At 42.1% G+C, this 26,878-nt stretch overlaps 1 protein-coding gene across 5 annotated transcripts in view; it reads left to right on the top strand.

The window, feature by feature from the left end:
* The window catches only part of GNAO1 (G protein subunit alpha o1), a 1,237,229-nt gene that overhangs the window by 954,386 nt on the left and 255,965 nt on the right, over positions 1–26,878 (top strand). The window contains exon 8 of one of the 5 annotated variants that reach the window (XR_004539356.1): positions 10,953–11,111. The exons of the other annotated variants lie outside the window; for them this stretch is intronic. The gene's annotated coding sequence lies outside the window, so the exon portion shown is untranslated. The remainder of the gene's footprint in view (positions 1–10,952; positions 11,112–26,878) is intronic. 5 annotated transcript variants of the gene reach the window in all.

Genomic DNA, 26,878 nt, shown 5'->3' with positions numbered 1-26,878 from the left:
GACAGTATTTGGGAATGTTTCTTTCGCTGAGACCATTCCAAAGCCCAAACAGAGGTTCAAAGTGTCAGGCACTCCCAGGTGTCCAGATCCTGCTCCATTGCTGTACCCAAAAGGCAGCAATGACGCCAGGCCTGTAGCCCCCCTCCTCGGGTGGGGGACAAGCTGGCGGAGTTTTGACATGCCTGGATATGGATCTCTTCAGACCGTTGGGTACTAGACATCATTCAGGAGGGTATAAGCTAGAATTATTCTGACCTCTTCTGGATCTCTTCATAAATTCTCCTGTGGGAAAGCCAGACAAAGCAGCTAGCGTTCTGGCAATGGTAAAGAGGTTCAGAGATCTAGGAACCATAGAGACCATACCAGAAGGTGAATGAGGCTTGGATAGATACTCAATATACTTTATCATGCCCAAAATGAACTCAGTCGACTGGAAATCAATACTAGATCTGAAGTCAGATCATGTAGCCCTTGCATCTGTGTGGAAACCATTCGGTCAGTCATTGCATCAGTTGCCCCAGGGAAATTCCTTGCCTCCCTAGATCTGACAGAGGCTTACAGAAAGTTCTTGAGGTTTCATGTACTAGAATATCATCTCCAGTTCTCTGCTTTTCCATTTGGACTAGCTACAGCACCATGCACCTTCATCAAGATAATGATCATGGTAGCTGCACACTGTGCAAGACAGGGATACAGGTGTACTCTTACCAGGATGTCTGGCTAATAAGGACACCATCTGAGGCAGATTGAAAAAGCAGCAGTAGCCCAAGGAGTTCAGCTTCTGCAGAGCCTAAGCTGGGTGATGAAAAGTCCTTGGAATACCTGGGAATTCTGTTTGATAAAGATCAGAATAGGGTTTTTCTTCCGGAAGCATGCAGAGCAAAGCTCAGACATCAGATTTTTGCAATAAAGGACAGCCAGCTCCAATGGCATGACATTATCTTCCATTGCTGGGGTCCATGGTGGCAATGATAGATGTAGTATCCTTGGCGAGAGTGCATTTATGCCCTCTACAGGAGACATTGCTCTCCCGGTAGTCCCCACAGTCAGATGCACTGGATTTATCAATGACTTGGACAAACACAGCTCTTCACAGCCTGGATTGCTGCTGGCTGGAGCCACAGTCCCTATCCCGGGGTATGCCTTTGCACATATCCACATGGGAGATCTTGACAACAGATGCCAGCCTCTTTGGCTGGGGAGCCCATTACCAAGGGCACCCGTTGCAAAGCAGTGGTCAATCAGGCTATCCCTTCGGGCCCTGAAGAGCATTTTGGAGGGCAAGGCAGTCCGTGTCTTCTCAGACAATACCACAGCGGTAGCCTTCGTCAACCAGCAGGGAGGCACCAGGAGTACACCGCTGAGATTGGAGGCTCAAATGCTGTTCCAATAGGCTGAGCCCCATCTATTGGCTCTTTCGATAGCACATGTAGCAGGACAATGTGCAAGTAAATTTCCTGAGTTGTCTCTTTCTCAGGAGATCAATAACATTGTACAGCACTAGGGGTGACCGACATTCAATCTCAAGACATCAGTCAGCAACAAGAAGGACACCCAGTTCTTCAGTCAAAGATATGATGCAGGAAGTAATGGCCTAGATGCTCTAGTTTAGCCCTGGCCTCCAACAGAGCTTCTGTATATGTTTCCCCCATGGTCGATGATAGGAAGAGGCCTCCAAAGGATAAGGAGCCACAAGGGACAAGTAATTCTGGTTTCCCTGGACTGGCCTAGGGGCAAGGGGCTCAGGCTTCCCTGTCATCCGAGATTTCTTTCACAAGATCTTGTGGACTTGGGAGGGGCTATCAAAGTGATGGACTGGCCACCCAGACATGGCAACAGAGTAATGGGGCACCTTACAGGGCACTGCTGTGAACTTCACAAAAAGGGTGCCACATAAACATCTCACCACAACTCCTTTGCAGGTCATGGTGAGCCCCCCAAAACCTACTATACCCACCTGTCTATAGCCCCAATAGCCCTTATGGCTGCAGGTGCCACCTATATGGCAGTACAGTAGGGTTGGGGGAGGGTTGGTGGACTCACATTTTTCACTATGAATACAGTGGTTAGAGTGGTTTATGGGCCTGGGTCCTTCTGTCAATGGTTCATTAGCCCATCCCCCAGACTACTTAAACCACCTCTGTACAGCTCTTCTAGGCTTTCCCATGCCAGGTGCTGATGTTCTGGGGCAGGTATGTACGTTTTTATTCTGATTTTTATGGTGGTGTACGAGGATCAGTGATCACTGGAGGAGTGTGGGGGGGGGGGGGTCTGTACTTTGTGTCTACTGTGGTCATCTGGTCACTTTGGATACCTTCTGGGCACTTAGACCTGTTTTTAGATCGCCTAAGTCCAAGCAGCCTCATAAAACTTTTGGTTATATTTGCAGTATGACTAAGTCTAGGTCAGCCCATGTCCTACCCAAATCCCGTCTGCACAACTTCTCCTAAACAACCCTTTCAGCTATGGGCATACAGTGACATTCAGAGGTATAAAAAGTCTCTGGATACGTCTAAAAACCCGTTTTGATTATCGGCACTTGGATGACTTCTATTTTAGGTCATCCAAGTGCCAATTTAGGTGGATTTTTAGATGTATTTCTGTTTTGATTATGAACCTCTTAGTGTGCAAAGACTTGGTGATAATCACCCTGCTAAGATCTAAGAAGCAGTCCACTTTGGCAACCTATACAGAGGCTTGGAAGTGTTTTCACATCTGGTGCAGTTAGAGACACACAGATCCAACTAAGTCTCCAATTGCCATGGTTTTATCCTTTCTTCAGGAGGGACTCGATAAAGATCTTGCAATAGGTTCACTCAAGGTACAGCTTTAGAGGGCAGATCAAACAGCGAACCTTGGCTTCTCATCCAGTTGTGTCCATATTTTTAAAGGGAGCATAGTGTCTTTGTCCCCCCGTGCACCAGCCTTTTCTGTCCTGAAATCTTAATCTCATCCTGTGGGCACTAGCTCGGGCCCTGTATGAGCCCTTGGAGGAGGCCTCACTCATGGACTTAACAGTCAAGACTGTGTTTTTAGTGGTCATAACTTTAGCCAGAAAGGTATCAGAATTGCAGGAGTCCTCAAGATTTCGGAGACTTTGAAAGTTACCTTCCCTCTTACCACAGGTAGTTTCCAGTTTTCACGTAAACCAGGATGTGCCCCTCCGGTGCAAAGAAGGAAGACAAGACCCTAAAATGCCTCAATGTCCAAAGAGTTCTCCTTCATTATTTAGAGATAATGAATGAGTTTCACCTGTGTATCAAGTCTTCATGCTCCTGGGTACAGCATGATGGGATGGTTGGCATCAGAAGCGATCATTTCAAGATGGATTTGACTGACAGTTTCTTTGAACTATAAAGGAAAACAGTTTTCCATGGGAGTAAAGGCACATCCACCAGGGGGGTGGTATCGTCCTGGGCAGAGGCTAGGGCTTTCTTACCAGAAGAAATTTGTAGGGCAGCCACATAGTCTCATCTCCACACTTTTAACAAATTTTCCAGGGTAGATGTGGCAGCCAGAAGAGATGCGGAGTTTGGTTCTGCAGTACTGGCAACAGGCTCACTTGTCCCTCCCTAGGCACTAGGGATTGCTTTGGATGTCCCATTGGTCAAGACTGATATTACTGTTGCACTAGAATGGAAGATTAGGATCTTACCTTTGCTGATCTTCTTGTTAACAGGAATATCATTATTGACACCCGCCCTGTCAGTTTGCTAGCTTTATTTCTGTCTCAAACATGTCTGGAAGGTCAGACGTCTTCTTTATTTCCACCGTCCCTTAAGGTCAGAAAGAAGAAGAACATAAGAGTTGCCGCTACTGGATCAGACCAGTGGTCCATTATGCCCAGCAGTCCGCTCACGCGGCGGCCCTTTTGGTCAAAGACCACTGCCCTAACTGAGACTAGCCCTACCAGCGTACGTCCTTGTTCAGTAGGAACTTGTCTAACTTAGTCTTGAATCCCTGGAAGGTGTTTTCCCCTATGACAGTCTCCAGGAGAGTGTTCTAGTTTTCCACCATTCTCTGGGTGAAGAAGAACTTCCTTACGTTTGTACGGAATCTATCCCCTTTCAACTTTAAAGAGTGTCCTCTCATTCTCCCTACCTTGGAGAGGGTGAACAACCTGTCCTTATCTATTAAGTCTATTCCCTTCAGTACCTTGAATGTTTCGATCATGTCCCCTCTCAATCTCCTCTGTTCGAGGGAGAAGAGGCCCAGTTTCTCTAATCTTTCGCTGTACGGCAGCTCCTCCAACCCCTTAACCATCTTAGTCGCTCTTCTCTGGACCTTCTCAAGTAGTACCATGTCTTTCTTCATGTACGGCGACCAGTGCTGAACGCAGTACTCCAGGTGAGGGTGCACCATGGCCCGGTACAGTGGCATGATAACCTTCTCCGATCTATTCGTGATCCCCTTCTTTATCATTCCTAGCATTCTGTTCACCCTTTTTGCCGCCGCTGCACATTGTGTAGACGGCTTCATCGACTTGTCTATCAGAACTCCCAAGTCCCTTTCCTGGGAGGTCTCTCCAAGTACTGCCCTGGACATCCTGTACTCGTGCTTGAGATTTTTGATACCGACATGCATCACTTTACACTTATCCACATTGAACCTCATCTGCCATGTCGATGCCCATTCCCTTGCATCTTCAATACTCTGAATAACTTCGTGTCGTCCGCAAATTTAATCACCTCGCTCGTCGTACCTATGTCCAGATCATTTATAAAGATGTTAAAGAGTACAGGTCCAAGCACCGAGCCCTGCAGCACCCCACTGGTGACGCTCTTCCAGTCCAAGTATTGCCCATTTACTCCCACTCTCTGTTTTCTATGCTCCAGCCAGTTTTTAATCTGCGTGAGAATTTCTCCCTCGATTCCATGGCTCGCAATTTTCCGAAGTAGTCGTTCATGCGGAACCTTGTGAAACGCCTTCAGAAAGTCCAGATATACAATGTCGACCGGGTCGCCCTTGTCTATCTGCCTGTTTACTCCCTCGAAGAAGTGCAGCAAGTTTGTCAAACAAGATCTGCTTTTGCTGAAACCATGCTGGCTGGTCCTCATCAGACTGTGTCCGTCGAGGTGATCAATGAGGTGTTCCTTTATCAGCGCCTCTATCATCTTTCCCGGTACCGAGGTCAGACTCACCGGATCTGTAGTTTCCCGGGTTCTCCTCGAACCGTTTTTGAAGATTGGTGTAACATTCACCACCTTCCAGTCCTCCGGAATCTTTCCTGTTTTAATTGACAGATTGGCTATTAGTTGAAGCAGTTCATCTATAGTCCCTTTCAGTTCCTTGATGACCCTCGGATGGATGCCATCCGGTCCCGGGGATTTATCGCTCTTTAGCCTATCAATCTGCCTGTATACCTCTTCTAGTCTGACCGTAGACCCTGTCAGTTTCATTTTACCTCATTATGCATTGCAAAATGTTTTAATTAATGGTATTGTTGTTCAGCAGAACAGACTTGTATTAATCTCAGGAAAAATCTCCATGTCTCCTCTCTCTCTTTTTATACCCATTCTAGGGCTGACTCACTGCTTTAATACAGACTGAGGAAATCTAGCAAACCTAGAGTGAGAGGAGGAGCTGAAAAATATGTAAATTAGGCTGTCTACAGACTTTGTAGTTAGGGAGAATAAATATCTGTTGGTCAAGACTGATATTCTTGTTTACAAGAAAGAAGATTAGCAAAGGTAAGAAACTTAATCTTCCATTCAGCCAAAGGAAGTCTTGTCCACTGATCTGATATATTTTTGAAGGTGTGAATAAACATGTTGATAAAGGTAAGCTGGTAGATATAGTATATCTAAATTTTCAGAAAGTTTTTTTTTAATTCTTTATGAGAAACTCCTGAGAAAATTAAAAAGCCTTGGGATAGGGTAAACCCTGAGAGAATGATTAGAGAGACCAGGTAGAGCTGGGACCGCATGAAGCAGGTCCCCTTGACATCACCGGGGGGTCCTTGCTGGACAACCTCATTAGCGCATCAGTGCACAGCCACAGGGGCATGGCACGAAGAAGCATGACCAAAGAGGTAGGTCCTGTTACTTTGCAACCCCTTACGAGCCTGAAGGAGATGAAGGAACCTGATCATTCTGCCCTATTAAGCTGGAGTTTGCCTTGCCTAAGTACTTTTATTGTCTCTTTACTCTCTTTTGGTATTATTTTGAATACAGGGAAGAGGAAGAATAAAATTGTGACTTCTAGTGCAGCTGGTATAACATCTGTTAGGTCAATGGATAAGCATGTACAGACTTTCATCTATGCCACTGACAATGCTCTCTAGTTTCACCACTTCTATCTGCCCGGGGGGGACCTGTTACCCCATCCATACCTTTATCTTCCTACACTATCTCCAGGGTCAGCAGCACCGCTGCTTTGCGGTGGCAGAAAGAAAAGTTGTTGACATCCGGTAAGCTAATAAGGTGGCAGGGTCAGCAGCGGTCGCAGAAGGGAAAGTTGTTGGCAGCACTTAAGCAGGTAACATTAAAATAAGCAGAAAGCAGCAAATAGACAGCAGGTAGACGGTTCAGGTAGCATTGTGAAGAATATAAAAAACACTGGTGGAGGGATCAAGACCGAGATTCACAGGATCTAGGTGAAGCTAAGCCTCCAGTTCTCATCCCACAGCAGAAAGACATAGAATTAATCAAAGATATAGAGAATATCACTTTAAGGGGGGACACTGTTCTGCTTGGGGACTTCAACATGCCCGATGCAGATTGGAACACGCTCACAGCGACAACCAGCGCCAGCAGAAGGCTATTATCCGCCATTAAAGGAGCACAACTCAAACAACTGGTATCAGAGCCAACTAGGGCACAGGCGATTCTGGACCTGGTACTCACCAATGGAGAAAGCATATCGGAGGTCTCGGTAGGCGATAAGTTAGCCTCCAGTGATCACAACATGGTATGGTTCAATCTCAAGAAAGATTTCACTAGATCGAGCACGACAACAAGAGTACTCAACTTTCGAGGCGCTGACTTCAAACGCATGGGAGATTTCGTCCATCACGCACTACAAATCCAAGATGTGGCCGATAATGTGGAGGACATGTGGTCAACCTTGAAATCTACCTTACATGCAGCAACGACCCGATACATAAAATCAACAAGCAAACGGCGAAGAAACATTAGACCCCAATGGTTCACAGCAGAGATCTCAGATCTCGTTAAAGAAAAGAAGCTTGCATTCATTTCCTACAAACATTCAGAGACAAGGGAGGCTAAATTGGAATACAAGGCCAAGTCTACAGCGGTGAAAGCGGCAGTCAGAGAGGCCAAGCATCAAGCTGAAGTAAACCTGGCAAGGAACATTAAGAAGGGTGACAAATCCTTCTTCAGGCATATTAGCGACAGAAAAAGAAACACTGATGGGATAGTGCGCCTTAGGAAATCAGATGGGAGGTTTGTAGAATCAGATTCAGATAAAGCCGAACTACTAAATGAATACTTCTGCTCGGTCTTTACCTGTGAGACACCGGGGTCTGGTCCACAGTTGCAGGTAAAGCAAAGTTCAGAAGACCTATTTCGGGATTTTGAGTTTACTTCCGGAGATGTCTATGACGAATTATCAAGACTCAAGGTGAACAAAGCCATAGGCCCGGACAATCTACATCCCAGGGTGCTCAGTGAGCTCAGGGACGTCCTGGCAGAACCTTTATCCGTACTCTTCAATCTGTCCCTGAGAGCGGGAATAGTCCCCTTGGACTGGAAAACAGCTAACGTCGTTCCTCTGTACAAAAAAGGTTGCAGGACAGAGGCTGCGAATTACAGACTGGTAAGTCTCACATCGGTAGTGAGTAAACTCATGGAGACACTCATCAAATGCAAGTTGGACATGATACTAGACGAGGAGGAACTACGCGATCCCCACCAACATGGATTCACCAAGGGTAGGTCCTGTCAGTCCAATCTCATCAGTTTCTTTGACTGGGTAACAAGGAAACTGGATTTGGGAGAGTCCCTAGACGTCGTGTACTTGGACTTCAGCAAAGCTTTTGATAGAGTCCCCCACCGCAGGCTATTGAGCAAAATGAAATCGATGGGATTAGGTGAAACACTTACAGCATGGGTTCACGATTGGCTGAGTGGTAGACTTCAGAGGGTGGTTGTTAATGGTACCATCCCTAAAACATCGGAGGTAGCCAGTGGGGTGCCGCAGGGCTCAGTCTTGGGCCCGATCCTGTTTAACATATTTGTAAGAGACATGACTCAAGGACTTCAAGGTAAAATAACATTATTCGCTGATGATGCCAAACTATGTAATATTGTGAGTAACGGCAATCTGTCCGACAGCATGACGCAAGACCTGCTTTTGTGGAACAGTGGTCCTTGACCTGGCAGCTTAGCTTCAACGCTAACAAATGCAAGGTCATGCACCTTGGCAACAATAATCCGTGCAGAACGTACACATTGAATGGAGAAACCTTAGCAAGGACTGCCGCAGAACGGGATTTGGGGGTGATCATCAGCGATGACATGAAAACGGCCAAACAAGTGGAGAAGGCTTCATCTAAGGCTAGGCAAATGCTGGGTTGTATCCGGAGAAGTTTTGTTAGTCGGAAGCCCGACGTCCTAATGCCTTTGTACAGAACCATGGTGAGGCCTCATCTGGAGTACTGCGTACAATTCTGGAGGCCACATTAACGCAAAGATGTGCTGAGAATTGAGTCGGTACAGTGAATGGCCACCAAGATGGTCTCGGGGCTCAAAGATCTATCATACGAAGAAAGGCTGAACGAATTGCGGCTATACTCTCTCGAAGAACGTAGGGAGAGAGGGGACATGATTGAGACGTTTAAGTATGTCACTGGTCGCATCAAGGTAGAAAATAATGTTTTCCTTCTTAGAGGACCCTCAGCCACAAGAGGACACCCGTTGAAAATAAAGGGCGGGAAGTTTCATGGCGACCCCAGGAAGTACTTCTTCACTGAAAGAGTGGTGGACAGCTGGAATAGGCTCCCAGTACAGGTGGTTGAGGCCAGAAGCGTGCAAGTTTTTAAGATCATTTGGGATGCTCATGTCGGATCTCTTCGAGGGAAAAGGGCATCAGAGAGCAATTAACTAGGGGGGTGGGTCAATGGAGTGGGCAGACTCGATGGGCCTTGGCCCTTTTCTGCCGTCACTTTCTATGTTTCTATGACTGCTGGGTGCTGGAGATCATTCGGAGAGGGTACAAGCTTGAGTTTGCCCATCCCTTAACAGATTGGTTTGTGGTCTCCCCGATGAGGCGACCAGAAAAATCATGCAGAGTCTTGGCAACAGTACAGAGACTTCTAGAAACTCAGGCCATAGAGCCAGTTCCTCCAGAAGAATCAGGCTTGGGCAGATACTCCGTATTCTTCATACTGCACAAGAAAGGCTCAGAGAGCTAGAGACCCAGTCTAGATCTCACACAAATCAACAAACTAAAGGTTCCATGCTTTTGCATGGAAACCATGTGGTCAGTCATTGCAGTGGTGGCTCTGTGGAGAATTTATAGATTCTCTTGACTTGAAGGAAGTGTATCTGCACATTCCCATATTTCCAGAACATTGGAGAATCCTGAGATTCCATGTGCTGGAGAGACATGTGCTCGGAGTTTCCCTTTGGGCAACAGCACTCCACATGTTTATCAAGGTAATGGTAATAGCAGCAGTGCATCTCTGCAGAGCAGGATTACAAATGCATCCATATCTGGATGACTGGTTGATCACAACTCCATCATGATCAGAAGGGGAACAAGCAGTGACTCAAGTGGTCCAGGTCGTGCAGAGTCTGGGCTAGATACTGAATTTTCAAAAGAGCCAACTGATTCCATCCCAATCCATGGAATACTTAGGAATACTATGCAACATGGCAGAAGGCTGGGTCTATCTTCCACAGACATGCAGACAGAAACTTTGCACTCAGATAATGGACATGATGGCCAAGCCAGCTCCATCTGCATGGCACTGTCTCCAAGTACTAGGCTCCATGGCAGCTACTATAGATGTCACTTGGGTGAAGGCTCACATACATCCTCTCCAGAATTCACTACTGTCTCAGTGGTCTCCTCAAATGACTCTCCCATGGACTCCAGAATCCTGCTGCAGTATGAGTTGGTGGCTCTGCCCACATTCATTATTACAGGACATGCTCCTCAGAATAACTTAGTGAATGATTCTCACAACAGATGCCAACCTGTTCGGCTGGGGAGGCCATTGCAACAGACATTGGTTGGCATCCCAGAGAAAATGGTTCATCAACAGACTGGATATGTTGGGACCAGGTTTCACTGTGAAGCATGGACTCCTCAATATGGCCAGGCACTGCTTAAACAGGAACTCACTGAGTTAGGCTAACAATTTGTCTGAGGCTCCCAGTCAGTTAAACCCCTTACTTCAGTAACCTTAGTGCTATCAGGCTCAAGACACTGTAGTTCTTTGAACAATTTTTTTTAATAACATGAACTAAAGAAAAAACACTTATAATTTGATGATTTCAAGGCAGTTCAGTTATTACAGAATCTTATTACTCAAACACCACATCCTATACAAAGGGGATCTGGGAGTGTATCCACATACCGTGTTTGGAATAACACTGTGCTCCAGACTTAGATACTGAACCTAAGCTGTATGGGGAGTGTGTGACGCAGTGGTTAAAGCTACAGCCTCAGCACTCTGAGGTTGTGGGTTCAAACCCACGCTGATCCTTGTGACCCTGGGCAAGTCACTTAAGCATTTTTCCCTGTCTGTCCCGGTGGGCTCACAATCTATCTAATGTACCTGGGGCAATGGGAGGATTGAGTACCTGAATAAATTAATGTAAACCATTCTGAGCTCCCTTGGGAGAATGGTATAGAAAATTGAATAAATAAATAAATATTAGGCTATCAGAAAAAAAAGGTGAAAACCTGGTGAGAGGACAGTATATAACCCAGGTTTTCATGCAGCCATGTGGTTTCACAAAATGGTTTCTGTTCTCTCACAGACTGAAGAATAAGGTGGGCTCTAGCACAAGTTGCAGTCATACCCTCTGGGAGCAGCTAAGCACTCTGGGAGCTTGAGTCAACAGAACACACCTTGTTTACACATCTTAAAACAAGCACTCTACTGAAGCTAGGCGGGGAGTGTTATGCCCCCATTCCATGTGAGTAATTCTTGTAGATACCACTATTACTATTTAAACTTAATCATTATAGTCCAGTTAAAGTCCATAAGTCACTAAAGCTTGACTTGATGATTTATAGCTTGTCTTGATGTCTCTGATGCATGGATGAACTCTCTTTGGTAGTCTTGCAGGAGCTGTAACGAGAGATTAACAGACAAACAAACAGCATAAAAGAGTGAGAGAGAGAGAGTCTCTGGGATGGACAATGGTCCATAATGTCCTCATCTCAGATTTCTTCATGATGTAGGAAGATCACTTCCGTGACTGGTCTTCACTGTTCCTTGGTTTCCAAACAGTGCTCAGTTGCTCTTGGTGAGCTGAAGCTCTGTCTCTCTGATGACACTTGGCTGCTGAGTGTCTGGTCTTGTATCAGCTAACTGAATTGAAGTTGCAGTGTGGATCAGGTGTGCTATGGTCCTTCTAAGTGATGACCAACTTGAAAAATTAGAAAACTGTTGAGCTCCTAAGTTACTGTTATTTATAATCTTTGTGGCAAGAACAGTCATTTCTGGACATAAGCTCAAAGAAGTTCTTTCTAACTGACAGCGTATTGAAAGGTTTTAGGAGAAATTCTAGTCCTGTTAGCCAGTAATTTCTATTAGCCAGGATGCTGGCATGGCTCTGGTTGCCCAATCTGCTGGATTTTGATTTGTTGGCACGTGATGCCACTACTCGGGTCATGCTGACTTTCTTTTTTTTTTCTTAATTCTTTATTCATTTTGAAAACTTACAGCAAGCGTACAGGAATATATCATTAGTAACAACAATAACACTTGTAATTCTCATATAATTCTAAAAACATAAAAATTATATCCCATCCCAACCACCTTCTTTCAAATATTATAATCAATTATATCATAAATATAATATAAACATATGATTTAGTGAAATTTCCAGAAAAACTCCCCCACCCCCCCTATATGTACATATATTCATCCAAGGAAAATGATGTTTACTCATTACAATATCATTCCAATGGCCCCCAGATCTTTATAAAATTATTATAGTTCCCTTTCTGTATTGCAATTGCTCTTTCCATCTTAAAAATATGGTATACCGAATTCCACCAAAATGTATAATTGAGATTAGTATAATTTTTCCAGGTATTGGTGATATGCTAAATAGCAACCCCAGTCAAGATTAATAATAGTTTGTTATTATGTGCTGATATTTGACTTTTTTTCCTCATAGACATGCCAAACAGAATAGTATCATAGGATAATGCAACATGGTTTTCTAATAGACAATTTATTTGAGTCCAAATTGAATTCCAAAATAATCTTATACAGGGACAATGGTAAATTAAATTATCAAGTGTCCCCGCTTCCAGATTACAATGCCAGCATTTATTAGACTTAGAGCTATCTAACTTTTGTAAACGAACAGGGGTCCAAAATGCTCTATGCAACAAATAGAACCAAGGTTGCCTCATAGATGCTGATACTGTACATCTCATTTTCCAAGACTAAATTCGTGGCCATTGAGATGCAGAAATTTGCTGCTTAATCTCAATACTCCAAATGTCTCTAAGACCGTTTTTTGGTTTTTTATTCATATATCCAGATATTAATTTATACCACAATGCGGCTTGATGTCCCAGGAAGTCCGCTTGAAAGCATAGGAACTCTAGACTATACTGATTATTCAATGTTTTCCATTCAGGGAACCCCACCTGAATAGCCTGCTTCAGCTGCAACCATTTAAAACTTTGTGATTTATTAACACCAAATCTATGCTGCAGCTGTGAAAATTCAAGCAGTTTACCATCTGAAATAACATCATTCAGAGTTCGAATACCTGCAATAATCCAGTTCTTCCATATGATTTTAGATCTGCCAATTTGAATCTTGGAGTTTATCCATAAAGACTGATTCATTGATTTATTAATTGGAATAGGTGTTATGTAAACTGCTTTGAACTATTCTGGTACTGCGGTATACAAAAATAAAGCTAGTAGTAGTAGTAGTAGTAACTTGACAAGAGACTGTACATCAACAGTGAAGTTACAAATAAGTCAATCAATCAATATAGCTTAGCAAGTCGGGAGCAGGCAAGAAGGAGATAGCGAGGTTATAAACAAATCAATCAGCGTAGCTTAGGAAGTCAGGTGCAGGTAGGTAGGAGGCAGGTAGGTAGGAGGTACAGATAGGTGGGAAGTACAAGGTGTAGTTAAAGGTAGAGTTACAAGGAGGGCGGGAGTCAGAAATATTTGTCAAAGAGATAAGTTTTGATTGTTTTCCTGAAAGTTTGGTTGGAGGAGAATTAGAGATGAGAGTGGATAGACATTTGTTCCATTTGCCTGCCTGGAACGCCAGGGATCTATCAAGGAATTTCTTGTAGATGCAGCACTTTGGGGACGGGAAGGCAAACAAGTGGGCGTTACGTGTGCGAGTGGGGCCAGGACGGACAAAGTGATCTGACAGGTAGATTGGAGACGAGCCTGTTAGGGTTTTGAAGCAGAGGCAAGCAAATTTGAAGATAATCCTTGCCTCCATTGGCAGCCAGTGCAGTGTTTTGTAGAAGGGGCTTATATGGTCTGATTTTTTGAGATTGTAGATGAGTCGAATGGCTGCATTCTGAACGAGTCTTAAGCGTTTGATGTTTTTTTTTAAATGAACCTAGGTAGATGATATTGCAGTAGTCTAGGATACTCAGGATTAGTGACTGGACCAGTAATCGAAAGGAGAGGAAGTCAAAGTAGTGTTTGATGGTGCGGAGTTTCCAGAGGGTACCAAAACATTTTTTAATCTGAGAATTGGTGTGGACTTCGAAAGTAAGGCAACGGTCCAGGATGACTCCAAGGATTTTAATAGTGGGGTTGATTGGGTAGTCTAACCCAATCAAGGAGGTGTTTCAAGGAGGTGTTTGTTAGCTTGTTGGTGGGACTGGCCAGGAAAATTTTGTTTTTTTCTGGGTTCAGCTTTAATTTGAATTGAGTGGCCCATTGTTCTATCTTGGTGAGGATGGATGAGGTGAATTGTTCAGTTTCTTGTGAAAGAGAGGTAATGGGAATGATAATAGTGATGTCATCTGCGTAGATATATGATTTTAGTTTCAGGTTGAATAGCATATGTCCCAGCAAGGCCATGTAGACATTGAATAGAGAAGGGGAAAGAGGGGAGCCCTAGGAACTCCGCAGGGATTGTGCCAGGGTTGGGAGAAGATCCCGTTGTAGTGTGCTTGGTAAGAGCCGTTTTTTAGAAATCCTGTGAACCAGTTTAGGACCTGACCAGAAATGCCAATGGAGTCAAGGCATCTGAGTAAAATGTCATGGTCAACCAGGTCAAAGGCACTGCTCAAGTCGAACTGGAGTATCAAGGCACTTTTTCCCAGTGATAATAAGTGGAGGAGGTAATTAATCAGAGAGGCTAAGACAGTTTCGGTGCTATGATTTGGGCGGAAGCCGGACTGGGAATCATGGAGAATGTTGAACTTCTCAAAGTGGTTCATGAGATCGTTATTGACTAGGCCTTCCGTAATTTTTTGGAATAGCGGTATGTTGGCAATGGGTCTGTAATTGGAAGCTGAGGAGGTAGAATCCTTGGGGTTTTTGATAATCGGGGATACAAGGATGTGGCCGAGTTCTTTCGTGAAGTGGACGGTGGACAAGCAAAGGGATATCCAGTTGAGGAGTTCAATTTTGAATGAGGGAGGGGCAGATTTCATGATGGAGGGGGGACAGCTATCTAGTAGGCAGTTTGAATTTGCATATTTGGAGTAAAGCTTGAGGAATAGGTTCCAGTCTGGGCTTTCGAAGTGGTTCCAGGTCATATCTGCTATTGAACTATCAGTTCCTAGGGTCGGTTGGTTGATTGTAGGGTCTGTGCTGGGGATTATGAGAGACGATTTCAGAGTGTGAATTTAATTGGTAAAATAGTCGGCTAGGGTAGTGGCGGAGGGTGGGAGGTCTGAGTTGGAGCGTTTGAATTGGTCAGTATCGAATAGTGAGTTGACTATTCTGAAAAGTTCTTTGCTATTCAGTGAGGGAGTATTGATTAATTGGGAATAGTGTTTAGAGCGTTTTTCTTTGATAATTCTTTTATATTCTTTGACTTTTAGTCGCCAGTTGAGTCTGGCATTATCTGTCTCGGTTTTGCGCCATGTTCTTTCTAATTTACGTACTTTTTGTTTTAAAGTTTAAAGGTCAGCATCGAACCAGCTGTCTGAGGGACGGAGAGTTTTTTTGCGAAGTTTCAGTGGAGCGATTTCGTTTAGAGTCTGATTGCTGAAATTATTCCAATCAAGTATGAAATTAGGTTCTAGGTTGGTGCTGGAAGGTGGGCTATAGTGGGACCAGAAGTCTGTTGGGTTTAATTGGCCTCTTGACCAGAACATCTTTTTAGGGTTGGTCCTAGTTTTCCTTTCAGGTAGTTTTTTGATCCAAGTTAATTTGAAGTTACAAAGAAGGTGGTCCGACCAAGGCGTATTAGCCCATGTTTCTCCTATGAGGTATAAGCTGGGGGTGGTAGGGACATTGGAAAGAAAGATGATCAAGTCGAGGTGGTGGCCTTTCCTATGGGTGGAAGTTGGGGGAGGCTTGGAGAAACCTAGTGAGGTAAGGAAGGAGAAGAGGTCAGCTACATTGGAATTCTCTTCCTGTTCGAGGTGTAAGTTAACATCACCGGCAAGGAGATTGTGGGTGCTGGCTACCGAATTTGTAAGGAGGAATTCATAGAAGTCATCTTTTGCTTTGTTCCATTTGTTGGGGGGTATATAGAATATAGTGACGATTAGGTTGTCTTTACAGTCAATTTTGGATACTTTGCATGTGAGAATTTCCAGGTCATTGGTTAGTTTGGAGTCTAGGACTTGGAATTCAAAGTGGTCTCTTAGAATTATTGCTAGGCCGCCTCCTCTTTTTGAGTCTCTAGATAGGGGGATGATTTTGTAGTCTGATGGAAGGATTTCTCCAATGATTGTATCCTGATCGGAAATTAACCAAGTTTCGGTTAGAAGAAGGATATCTAGGTGGGTTTCTTCTAGCCAGTCTTTGATAAGTTGGGATTTATTTCTGACTGAGCGGATGTTCAGGTATGCCCCGGAGAAGATGGATTGTTCTAGAGGAGGGGGGTCTCAGTATGTTGTAGGTTCTTTAGGGATTGAATTCTTTTGGGTCTTGGCCTGGAGGAATGGCGAGAGGTGTTGACAACGGAGATTGGGAAAGGGCCAGTTTCTGTACAGTTATGAAGGAGACGATAGGGGCGGAGAGGTTTGTCAGGCCCTGATATTCTGTTCCATGTTGGGTAAGTTGGGATGGGTTCGAAGGCTAAGGTTTTTGGAATCCAACTTCTAGAGCCTAGTAGGTAGAGGAGGAGACAGGCTATGAGCTTTTGTGTAGGGTTATTCATGTTGGAGCTAGGGTAGAGGGAGAGGGGTGGGGAAGTGGTTAAGTGGATGAGAAAGAGAAGAGACTAAGTGGTAGCTTAAGAAGAGGTACGGACTGGGCTGTCTGTAAAGACAGACTTTGCATAAAATTGACTTAGTATATATAGACAGTATATAGGTTGGTTAGCATGTGAATTCTTGTCAGTTTGGTAATGAGACTTGGGTGTGGACGTATATGTTTATAAGGTAAGCAGGCTTTGCATAAACAGAATTAGCATATTCAGAGTTAGCATATACAGACTTGGGTGCTTATATGGTGAGGCAGTCTTAGGGTAACTAAGCGTGCAAATATTTAGTTGTGCAAGAGCTTAGGGCATGCAGGAACTTAGATCATGCAGGCACTTGGATCTAGCGAATAGTTAGACATGCAAGTACTTATCAGTTTGGCCTATGGGAAGGCTTCTGGTGCACTGCTTGGGTGCTTCGCAAAGGAACGTGCTGCTTTGCCGCTTCTCTTTCAAAAGTTCGGCTCCCCATTGGATCGGGGGTAGGGCAGGGCAGAGCAGGTCTCAGTACCCTGCAGTATCGGTGCGGGAAGGAGGCTTCCCGTTGCCGCTTCTCTTCTAAATGATGAGCTTCCCACTGGATCGGGTGAGGGGCAGGGCAGAGCAGGTCTCGGGCACCCTGCAGTATCGGTGCGGAAGGAGGCTTCCCGTTGCCGCTTCTCTTCTAAATGATGAGCTCCCCGCTGGATCGGGTGAGGGGCAGGGCAGAGCAGGTCTCAGGCACCCTGCAGTATCGGTGCGGAAGGAGGCTTCCCGTTGCCACTTCTCTTTTTAAAAGTTGAGCTCCCCGCTGGATCGGGGTAGGGGTAGGGCAGAGCAGGTCTCTGGCTCCCTGCTAGTATCGGTGCGGGAAGGAGGCTTCCCATTGCCGCTTTTCTTCTAAATGATGAGCTCCCCACTGGATCGGGTGAGGGGCAGGGCAGAGCAGGTCTCAGGCACCCTGCAGTATCGGTGCAGGAAGGAGGCTTCCCGTTGCCGCTTCTCTTCTAAATGATGAGCTCCCCGCTGGATCGGGTGAGGGGCAGGGCAGAGCAGGTCTCAGGCACCCTGCAGTATCGGTGCGGGAAGGAGGCTTCCCGTTGCCGCTTCTCTTTTTAAACGTTGAGCTCCCTGCAGGATCGGGGGAGGGGCAGGGCAGAGCAGGTCTCAAGCACCCTGCAGTATCGGTGCGGGAAGGAGGCTTCCCTTTGCCATTTCTCTTCTAAAATCTGTATCTCAATGTTTTCCATGTATCAGATAAAATTCTGTTATCCTTATACTTTCTCGGCATTTTAATACTAGGAACATGAACTAGATTTAAAGGAAAAAAGAGACGCCACTCCAAATACAGCCAATCCGGAGCATTATCTATGAGGTTTGGGAGGATCCAATACATACCCTGACGTAAAATATAGGCTTGATGATACTTATAAAAATTTGGAAAATTTACCCCACCCTCCTCAATTGATTTTTGAAGAGATACTGAAGCAATTCTAGGCATTTTACCTAGCCAAAGAAATTTCGTGAGGATACCATTAAGCTTTTTATTAAAGGACCCATGAAAAAAAATTGGTATCATACTCATTTGATAACACACCACAGGCAATATCATCATTTTAATAGTTTGAACTCTTCCCCACCAAGAGAAGTGTAAAGGATTCCATTGCTCGCATAACTCTGTAACTCTTTTTAATAAAAGTTTCTCATTTTCTTTTACTGTGTCATCCATATTGCTTTTAATCCAAATATCTAAATATTTTAATCCATCTTCCTTCCATATGAATGGAAAAGAATCAAATAATCCTTTAGAACAATGCACATTTAAAGGAAGAATCTCTGACTTACTCCAATTTATTTTGTATCCTGAAAATTATCCAAATGTATCAATCAATTCCAGTAAACATGGAATGGTAGTTTCTGGATTTCTCAAATAAAGCAGAATATCATCTGCATATGCTGAAACTTTATATTCCATATCTGAATACGGAATACCCTGTATCCCCTTTGCTTGTTGAATGGCTAACAATAGGGGTCCTAATACAACATCAAACAGCAAAGGAGATAAAGGACAACCTTGTCTAATTCCCCTCTGCAAATTAAAACGCTCAGATAAATTATTATTAATATTCAATCTTGCAGAATGGGAGCTATACAATGTTTTAATCATTTGTATAAATCCAGGACCTAAACCAAACCAATCTAATGCTTGATACATAAAGCTCCATTCAACCCTATCAAAAGCTTTCTCTGCATCCAAAGATACAGAAAAAGCTGGATCATTCATACTTTTGGATAAATTTAACATATGAAATGCTAATCTAGAATTATTAGAAGAATGTCATTCAGCAACAAATCCTGTTTGATGCATATCAATAATATAAGGGAGAGCCTTAGCTAAGCGCAAAGCCAATAACTTAGCCAAAAGTTTTCCATCCACAAAGTGGGATCTCTATTTGGCTTAGGCAAAATAATTGTTAATGATTCTGCCATAGTACCTTTAATACAACCATTAGTAAGTTGTGACTGATATAAATTTAACAAATGAGGTAAAAAGAGAATTTGAAAAGATTTATAAAATTCTACTGTAAAACCATCACCACCTGGAGCGGATCAAACTCTAAGAGATTTCAACGCCAGTTCTAATTCTTTTAAAGATATTGGTTCTTCTAAACTCCTTTTTATATGATCAGGAACCTTCGTCCAATAATTAAATTTAAAAATTCCAAACCATCTTTTTTCCTGTCTTCATAAGGCTCAGAAGGATATAGGTCTTTATAAAAATTAAGAAATTGACTTAATATCTTTCCAATCTGATTATGTGATATTCCATTATCATCCTTAATTGCAATAATATTATTTCTTCTTTTCTTTGCTTTTAAATAATTTGTCAATAATCTTCCCGCCTTGTTAGAATTTCCATAATACAAAGCTTGTTTAGAGAACAAATCTTTCCTAATTAATTTTGAAGATAATTCATTATATTTACCTTTTGCTTTTAGAAGAGCCTGCAAAGTGTTATGTTCCCATTTTATTAATTAATTTAGATTCTAATACTTTAATTTCTTTTTCCAACTCAGAATATTGCTTTTTGAATTGTTTTCTAATATAAGCAGAATATGAGATAATAGAACCTCTCATGGTAGCCTTAAAGGCATCCCATAAATTTTCCTTGGAAATGTCTTCTGATAAATTAAAATGAAAAAATTCACTTATTTTTGATTTAAAATCCTCAAGGAAATTAGCCTCCACAAGCAGTGTATTATCAAATCTCCAAACAGGTCTACTATACTCTTGTTGATCTAATTTAAGTTCAATCCATATACCCACATGATCAGATAAAATAATTGGATTTATGGAAGCATTAATCACTTGTTGAACTATTTGAGTTGAAACAAAAATATAATCTATCCTGGAAAAAGACTTATGAACCTGTGAACAAAAGGAGAATTCCCGATCATTAAAATGAAGAATATTCCAAATATCTTTCAAATCACATGAATGAACCAAATTATCTAGCCCTAAAGATTTTGTAATTTTACATGGTTTTTTATCAGTTAATGGATCCATAACAGCGTTAAATCTCTTGCAACTACTATTTTAGAAGCAGCCAGTGGGAGTAACAATCTCTGTATATTTTTTAAAAATTCTTGTTGATTCGAATTAGGGGCGTATACATTGAACAAAGTCAGGATATGATTTCCCATATTCATATCTACTTGCAACCACCTACCTAGAGGATCTGAATTTACAAACTGAAAATTGGCGTTACATTTTTTATTAATAAGAATAGCAACCCCTGTTTTTTTACCTACTGCAGGTGCAAAAAATCCCAATGTTTCACCCAACCCTCTTCCAATTTCATGCTGACTTTCTTATATTTTCAACTCTGTTGCTGATGTATATGTAAAATCTCCTGGTTTGGTTATAGATGTAACCCAGGACAACTTTGTTGTCAGTATAGAAGTTGTTTGTGCTCACTTGACTATCAAGTTCTGCTATTTCTATATAGAAATGCTATTTCTATATAGCTAGTACTGCTCCACATAATTCCATGTGTTGAATGGTATAAGAATTGCCATACTGGGACAGACCGAAGGTCCATCAAGCGCTGCATTCTCAAAGATTAAAACAGATTTTATACTGCTTAATCTAGGAATCAGCAGTGGGTCTCCCGAAGTCCATCTTAATAATGGCTTATGGACTTTTGTTTTAGAAAATTATCCAAACCTTTTTAAAACCCTGCTAAACTGTTTTCACCACATTCAACAGCAACAAATTCCAGAGTTTAGTTACATGTTGAGTGAAGAAATACTTTCTCTGGTTTGTTAATAACTTCATTGCATGCCCCCTAGTCCTAGTATTTTTAGAAAGAGTAAACAAGCCTTCCACTCCACTCTAAGCTCTGACACCACAGTAAAAAGATATTGTGGTGGGAGTGATTTTTGTTTTACTGATGATTCTCAGCATAATAGCATGCAAATTATATTCATGATATTTTTGCAGAGAATCATCAGTAAAGGGGGAAGGAACTGATTTGGATGAGGTGGCAACTTGGCTGTTCCAAATATGAATCTGCATCTGTTGTTTTCAGAAGCATCCGAGAAAATGCAGATTTCTTTATGACAAGCTATACTGAGGGCTATAGGAGCATAGGTATGTGGCAGTGGTCTCAAACCCTGCCCGCCAGGTACTATTTTGAGGCCCTTGGTATGGGATTATTTAAAATATGCTAAGGCAACAGAGCTGCTTCAGGAAATTGGACTTCTGTCAGACTTATTTGGGGGTTTTTTCCCAATTTATGAATTATTTTAAATTATATTCCATTGTTTTTACCCCTATTGTTTTTATTTTATTAACTGAATTCTATTGTTTAACGGTTCCTCCCTTCTATTCCTTTTTACATATTCCTTTAATTCATTTAGATATCATATATACCAAACCGTATCGACCATTCCCAGATCCCAATGCATACTATAGCTATCAACCTTGTAATCTCCCTGGGAATGCCCAGGCTAATTTGTTGTTGTAAACTGCCTAGAACTGAAAGGTATTGGCGGGATAGAAGATGTAATGTAATATACATAGATGGTGCTCCTATCTGTAAAGTTAGGCATTTCTATGAAATATTCTACATGCTTCTCTCCTCTCCACTCCTTCCTGCCCTGCATAGTCCTTCCTACCCTCTTCTAACCCCTTTCTCTGTAATGTCGCCTAGAGCTTGATTAGGTATGTGCAACGCACAAATGGAAAAATAAAATAAAACAATTTCTTGATCATATGACTCTTTAGCTATAAATTACAATATTATTATCAAGACTTAGCCCAAAGGAAAGATTTATAAACCATAAAGAGTTTTACCTCATGCAAAATTTGTCATTTCTTTAATAAGACATTAACTATTTTTTTTTTCTGAGGCCCTCCAAGTACCTACAAATCCAAAATGTGGCCTTGCAAAGGTTTTGAGTTTGAGACCACTGGTATGTGGCATGTGCAGTTGTTCAAGAGTCTTTATGGAATCTTTCCATCTCTCCCATTCTTTTCGCATTTCTGGCGGTAATGGAACATCCAACTCAGTGCTTTGAGACAGCTTTCTTAATAGGGTTCTTCCTTGGTTGGTTACTGGAGCAACAAACTCCAGCAGATACCTCTGCATTATATGGCTTTTCTTGGGTAGACACTTGAAATATAAAAATGTCTTTCTTTAACTCCCAATGCAGACCAAGACTTCTTTGAAGTGGAGGGGTGTCTACTCTGAGATCTAGATCTTTTAAATTCATGGCATGATCCCCTTGAGGAAATGCTGCCATTACTTATGGACTTTTAGAAGCGATTTTGTGAAGTCTGAGATTAGCTTCTGCTAACATCGTTTGTGTTCTTTTTAAAAGATCAGTAGTTTCTCCGGCTGTGGGAAAAGATTTCAAGCCATCATCTACATAAAAGTCCTTTTCAATGAAATGTCTGGCATCTGTGCCAAACTGACTCTCTCTCTTGGGCTGTCCTTCTAAACCCATATGTTGGCACTGCAGGTGATGGACTACTGTCAAAGACATGAACTTTCATTATGTAATCTACAACCTTCTGATTGAAGTCATGATTGTGATACTACAGGAATCTTAAATAGTTTCTATAATCTGGATGCACTAAAAAGCAATAGAACAGGTCACATGATGTCACCACATGTGTCATGGCTTAGCAGGACACATCCGTGCTCCCCAGGTCTCATTGATCCTAATTTATTCTCGAATTTGCCCAGCTGTACTCTGAATTAAAGTAATTGCCTCCTTATGGACAGATACTCACTTCATGCAACAGCCCAGATGAGCTCCAAGCTGTCCTGGAAAGAAAAAGATAGAGAAAAACCACACCAACTGTCTGATAACATTGAGGGCTTTTCAGGAGACTCTGCACTTTTGATGTCTCCAGACTACATCAAACAGCTTACAGCGATGGTAGTGCAGGCGCTGGATCCTTGCCTTGCGCTAATTTTAAATCAACCAGCTAAAATGGAAGCACTTTTTTCAGACTTATCACGGAGAACTAGAGGTGCGGGTGTCAGACATTGAGGATTCAACGGCAATGGCCTCAGTCCTGCGGGAGAGATTTTGTCATCAGGAGGAGAAACTTGATGACATATTGTGGGATTGCATGAAACAATTTTTGACTTAAATCTTCTGTCAACATTGCAGCAATGGTTGCAGGCAGATTTGCCACTTCCAGTGGGTTTAGGGCCATTGAAAATAGAAAGGGCACATCGGTTAGGTCGAGGAAGGGAAAACCACTTGAGACCATGAGTAGTTATACTAAAAATACATAACTATGCCTGAAAGGCAACATTAATGAAGCAATACCGGCTTAATAGAGATTCATTGAAGTATAACGGTCAAAGAATTCAAATGTTCCAAGACTACTCGGTTTCTCTATCAGACAAACAGAGAAAATTCTCTCCCATCTGTGTAGCCCTTTCACAGAAAAAAACAGAGATTTGTCTTAGCCTACCTGGCTATGCTCCATGTTTCAACACTAAATGGGTGGAAAACATGGGTGGAGGCGGCTGGGGCATATCTCAACTCATTACCAGCGGCACCTTAATAAAACTGAAATGACAAGCCTTGCTTTATTTTTATTCACTTTATTTTCTCTTTAATAGACCACAATTGACAGGTAGACAGGGGAGGAGGCTATAATCAGCTGTTTTGCTGTGTTTTTACTGGTGCAGAATTTAAGCAGAAGTTTTTTTAAAGATCAATAATTGTCTAAAATGGATCAGATGAGCTCCAGATCTTCATGTAAGGAGAAGGATAAAGAAAAATCACAACCATCAAATAGTATGGCAGGTTTTTTAGGGGACTTGGCACCTTTGATATCTCAGGATTATGTAAAGGAGCTCACTACGGCAGTTGTACAGGTGCTGAATCCTGGTCTCACACAAATTTCTAACCAATTGGCTAAAATTGAGGCACTTTTCTCTGATCTTTCATGCAGGACTGGTGGATGCAGATATTGAAGATTCAGCAGCAACAACCTCAGAAACTGTAGAGTCCCTGCGGGAGAGACTTCGTTGTCAAGAAGAAAAATTTGAAGATTTAGAAAATCGTTCCCGCAGGGACAATGTGCGTGTAGTGGGGTTGCCTGAATCTATTTCTGATTCTGCTCTTCTGTCAACTTTAGAGCAATGGCTGTGAGTGGACTTGCCACTTTCAGTGGATTTGGGACCTTTAAAATTAGAAAGAGCACATTGTCTAGGCAGGAAAATGGAAAATTGTTTAAGACCCAGAACAGTAATTATAAAAATTCATAATTATGCCTGCAAAGCAGCACTAAAGCAACAATATCGGCAACATCGAGAATCGTTAAAATATAATGGTCACAAATACAGCTGTTCCAAGACTACTCAGTTTTTCTCATGGAAAAAAGGAAAAAATTCTCCCCTATTTGTACTGCTCTTTCGCAGAGAAAACAGCGTTTTATATTGGCTTATCCAGCTGTGCTTCGTGTTTTTACTTCAACTGGATGGCGATCCTTTAACACTATAGAAATGGCTAATGATTATTTAAACTCATTACCTTTGGTGCCTTGAAGAATTCAGTTTTAATATTGTTAGATTGTTGAGCAGGCAGTAGTTTTTCGGCAAGCGCGCACTATAGCACGCGCTAATCCGGTGCGTGTGCTAAAAACGCCAGCGCACCTTCGTAGAAAGAGCCCCTAGTTACATTACATTACATTAGTAATTTCTATTCCACTTGTACCTTGCGGTTCAAAGCAAATTACATTGGAAGAGAGCTGGACATTTCCAGGAGGTTGCATTACATTGGAAAATTGCTGGTGCAGGTTACATATTGAGGATTCAGATTACATTTCATTGGAAAATATTTCAGCTTACGTTACATTGAAAAATATCCGGCTTCATTACATTGGTAGATAGCTAGTTTCAAGTAGGAGATATTAGGTTTCAGGTTGATTAATTGGGTTTCCGGTTACTTTTTGGGACGTTGAAGATATGGTACCAGAGGAGTGGGCTATACATGGGAGAATATAGAGGGGATAGGAAGAGAGGGAGATTAAGTTGATTGAATATACTTTTTGAATAGAAGTGTTTTGATTTCTTTTTGGAATGCTTTGAGGTCAGATGTTGTGGTTAACAGTTTGGAGATGGACGGTTCAAGTGTTCTTCATATTGTAATAATGTAAAATGATTTGGAAAATGATAATGGAATAATTTTCAAAAATGTATTCTTTTGAGTTAAAATTCTAATACTAACTGATTTCATAGATAGTCTCTTGTCAAATGTAAATTAGTAGGTTATAAGAAGCATTAACAAATGAAAATAGTATGGATATGAAACTAGTAAACAGTTATAGAGATTTTATCTTAAGTAGCAGCATTTGAATAGCAAATAATGTAATCTGTACATAAGAGGAATTATTACTCCTTCATTTATTTATTAATTTTTGACTAGAAGATCAGATTATACAGTGATACCTTGGAATTCGAACTTAATCCGTTCCAGAACCCCATTTGAGTTCCAAAACGTTCGAATTCCGAGATAATTTTTCCCATTGAAAATAATAGAAATGGGATTAATCCGTTCCTTGGTCTCACAAACTCAGATTTTCAAATAATTTTATTTATTTATTTATTTATATTCTTTTACAAGTTGAATAAACAATACTTGAAAGGAAATACATCAATTTAAGAAGGAAAACCAAAAATAAAATTATGAAATAATTCCACACTAGTAACCATGATTAAAGTCTACATTCAGGAGAGAGAAAATCAAGCAAATTCCAAGGGAAGTTGGACTTCAAGAAATAACTAAATTAATCAAATTACAGAGTACAGCTGGAATCAATTATTAGCCTGGTTAGGAGATTCCATGGAAGTCTTTGGGCCTCTTGTAGTTGCTTTACCCTCAAGAAAAAAATTGTAACTGATCAGGTTCATTAAAAATATATCTATTATTCTGATATGTAATCCAACATTTACATGTGAAACGTAACTGAAAGGTTGCTCCCAAATTCAAAGTTGACTGACGTTAAGCCAGAAATTTCTTACGTCTGGCTTGCGTCCATTTCGATACAGATTTTCAAATAATTTTAACACTAAATACACTGGATTTTTTTTGTAATTCAGAACACTCTCAAATACAGTACCGTAAAAGAAAGGTAAAGTGAACCTTGATAACCTTGATAAGAATGAGTCCAAAGCTCCAGCCACCATCCAGCATCTTTCACTCATAAACTCGCCTCCTCCTGTGTATTATCGCACCTGACGCAACTTCTTCCCTTTCTAGTGGCTGCCCCCAGAACTCGCCTCCTCCTGCATATGCACACACCTGACACATTTCCTGTTTCCGGCAGAAGTGAACGCAGCTGAGAAAGAAGTCGTGTCAAAGGGAGCGGGTCACCGGTAGCAGCTGACTTGACACAAGAGCATGAAAGTAGGACGGAAGAAGGAGTTTGAGTGAGTGGTGTGAGGGGAGATAACACCAGGCTGGGGAAGGCAGAAGAGATGGCAGGGATCACAGGGGAGGGAACGGGACCGGTCCCCAAATGCATGTGAAGAGGTGTGCTTGGCACGTTAAATTTTCCAGTCTTTTTTTCCTCATCGTCCAGGGCGTACATTCGGATTCCAAAGCAGCGTTCGGATTCTGGGGCAAAATTTGCTCTAAAAATTAGTTTGGATTCCAAGTTGTTTGAGTTCTGGGGCGTTCGGATTCTGAGGTATCACTGTACTTATAAGTGAGGCTTTTGTGATATTATACAGTACTGTGTCCAGTACTGGTCGCCGTACCTCAAAAAGGACATGGTGGTACTTGAGGGAATCCAGAGAAGAGCGACAAAACTGATAAAGGGTATGGAAAACTTCTCATACGCTGA

This window comes from Geotrypetes seraphini, chromosome 4, assembly GCF_902459505.1.
Source record: "Geotrypetes seraphini chromosome 4, aGeoSer1.1, whole genome shotgun sequence".
In the NCBI taxonomy this organism is placed as follows: domain Eukaryota; kingdom Metazoa; phylum Chordata; class Amphibia; order Gymnophiona; family Dermophiidae; genus Geotrypetes; species Geotrypetes seraphini.
This window is presented reverse-complemented; position numbering and strand designations above follow the sequence as displayed.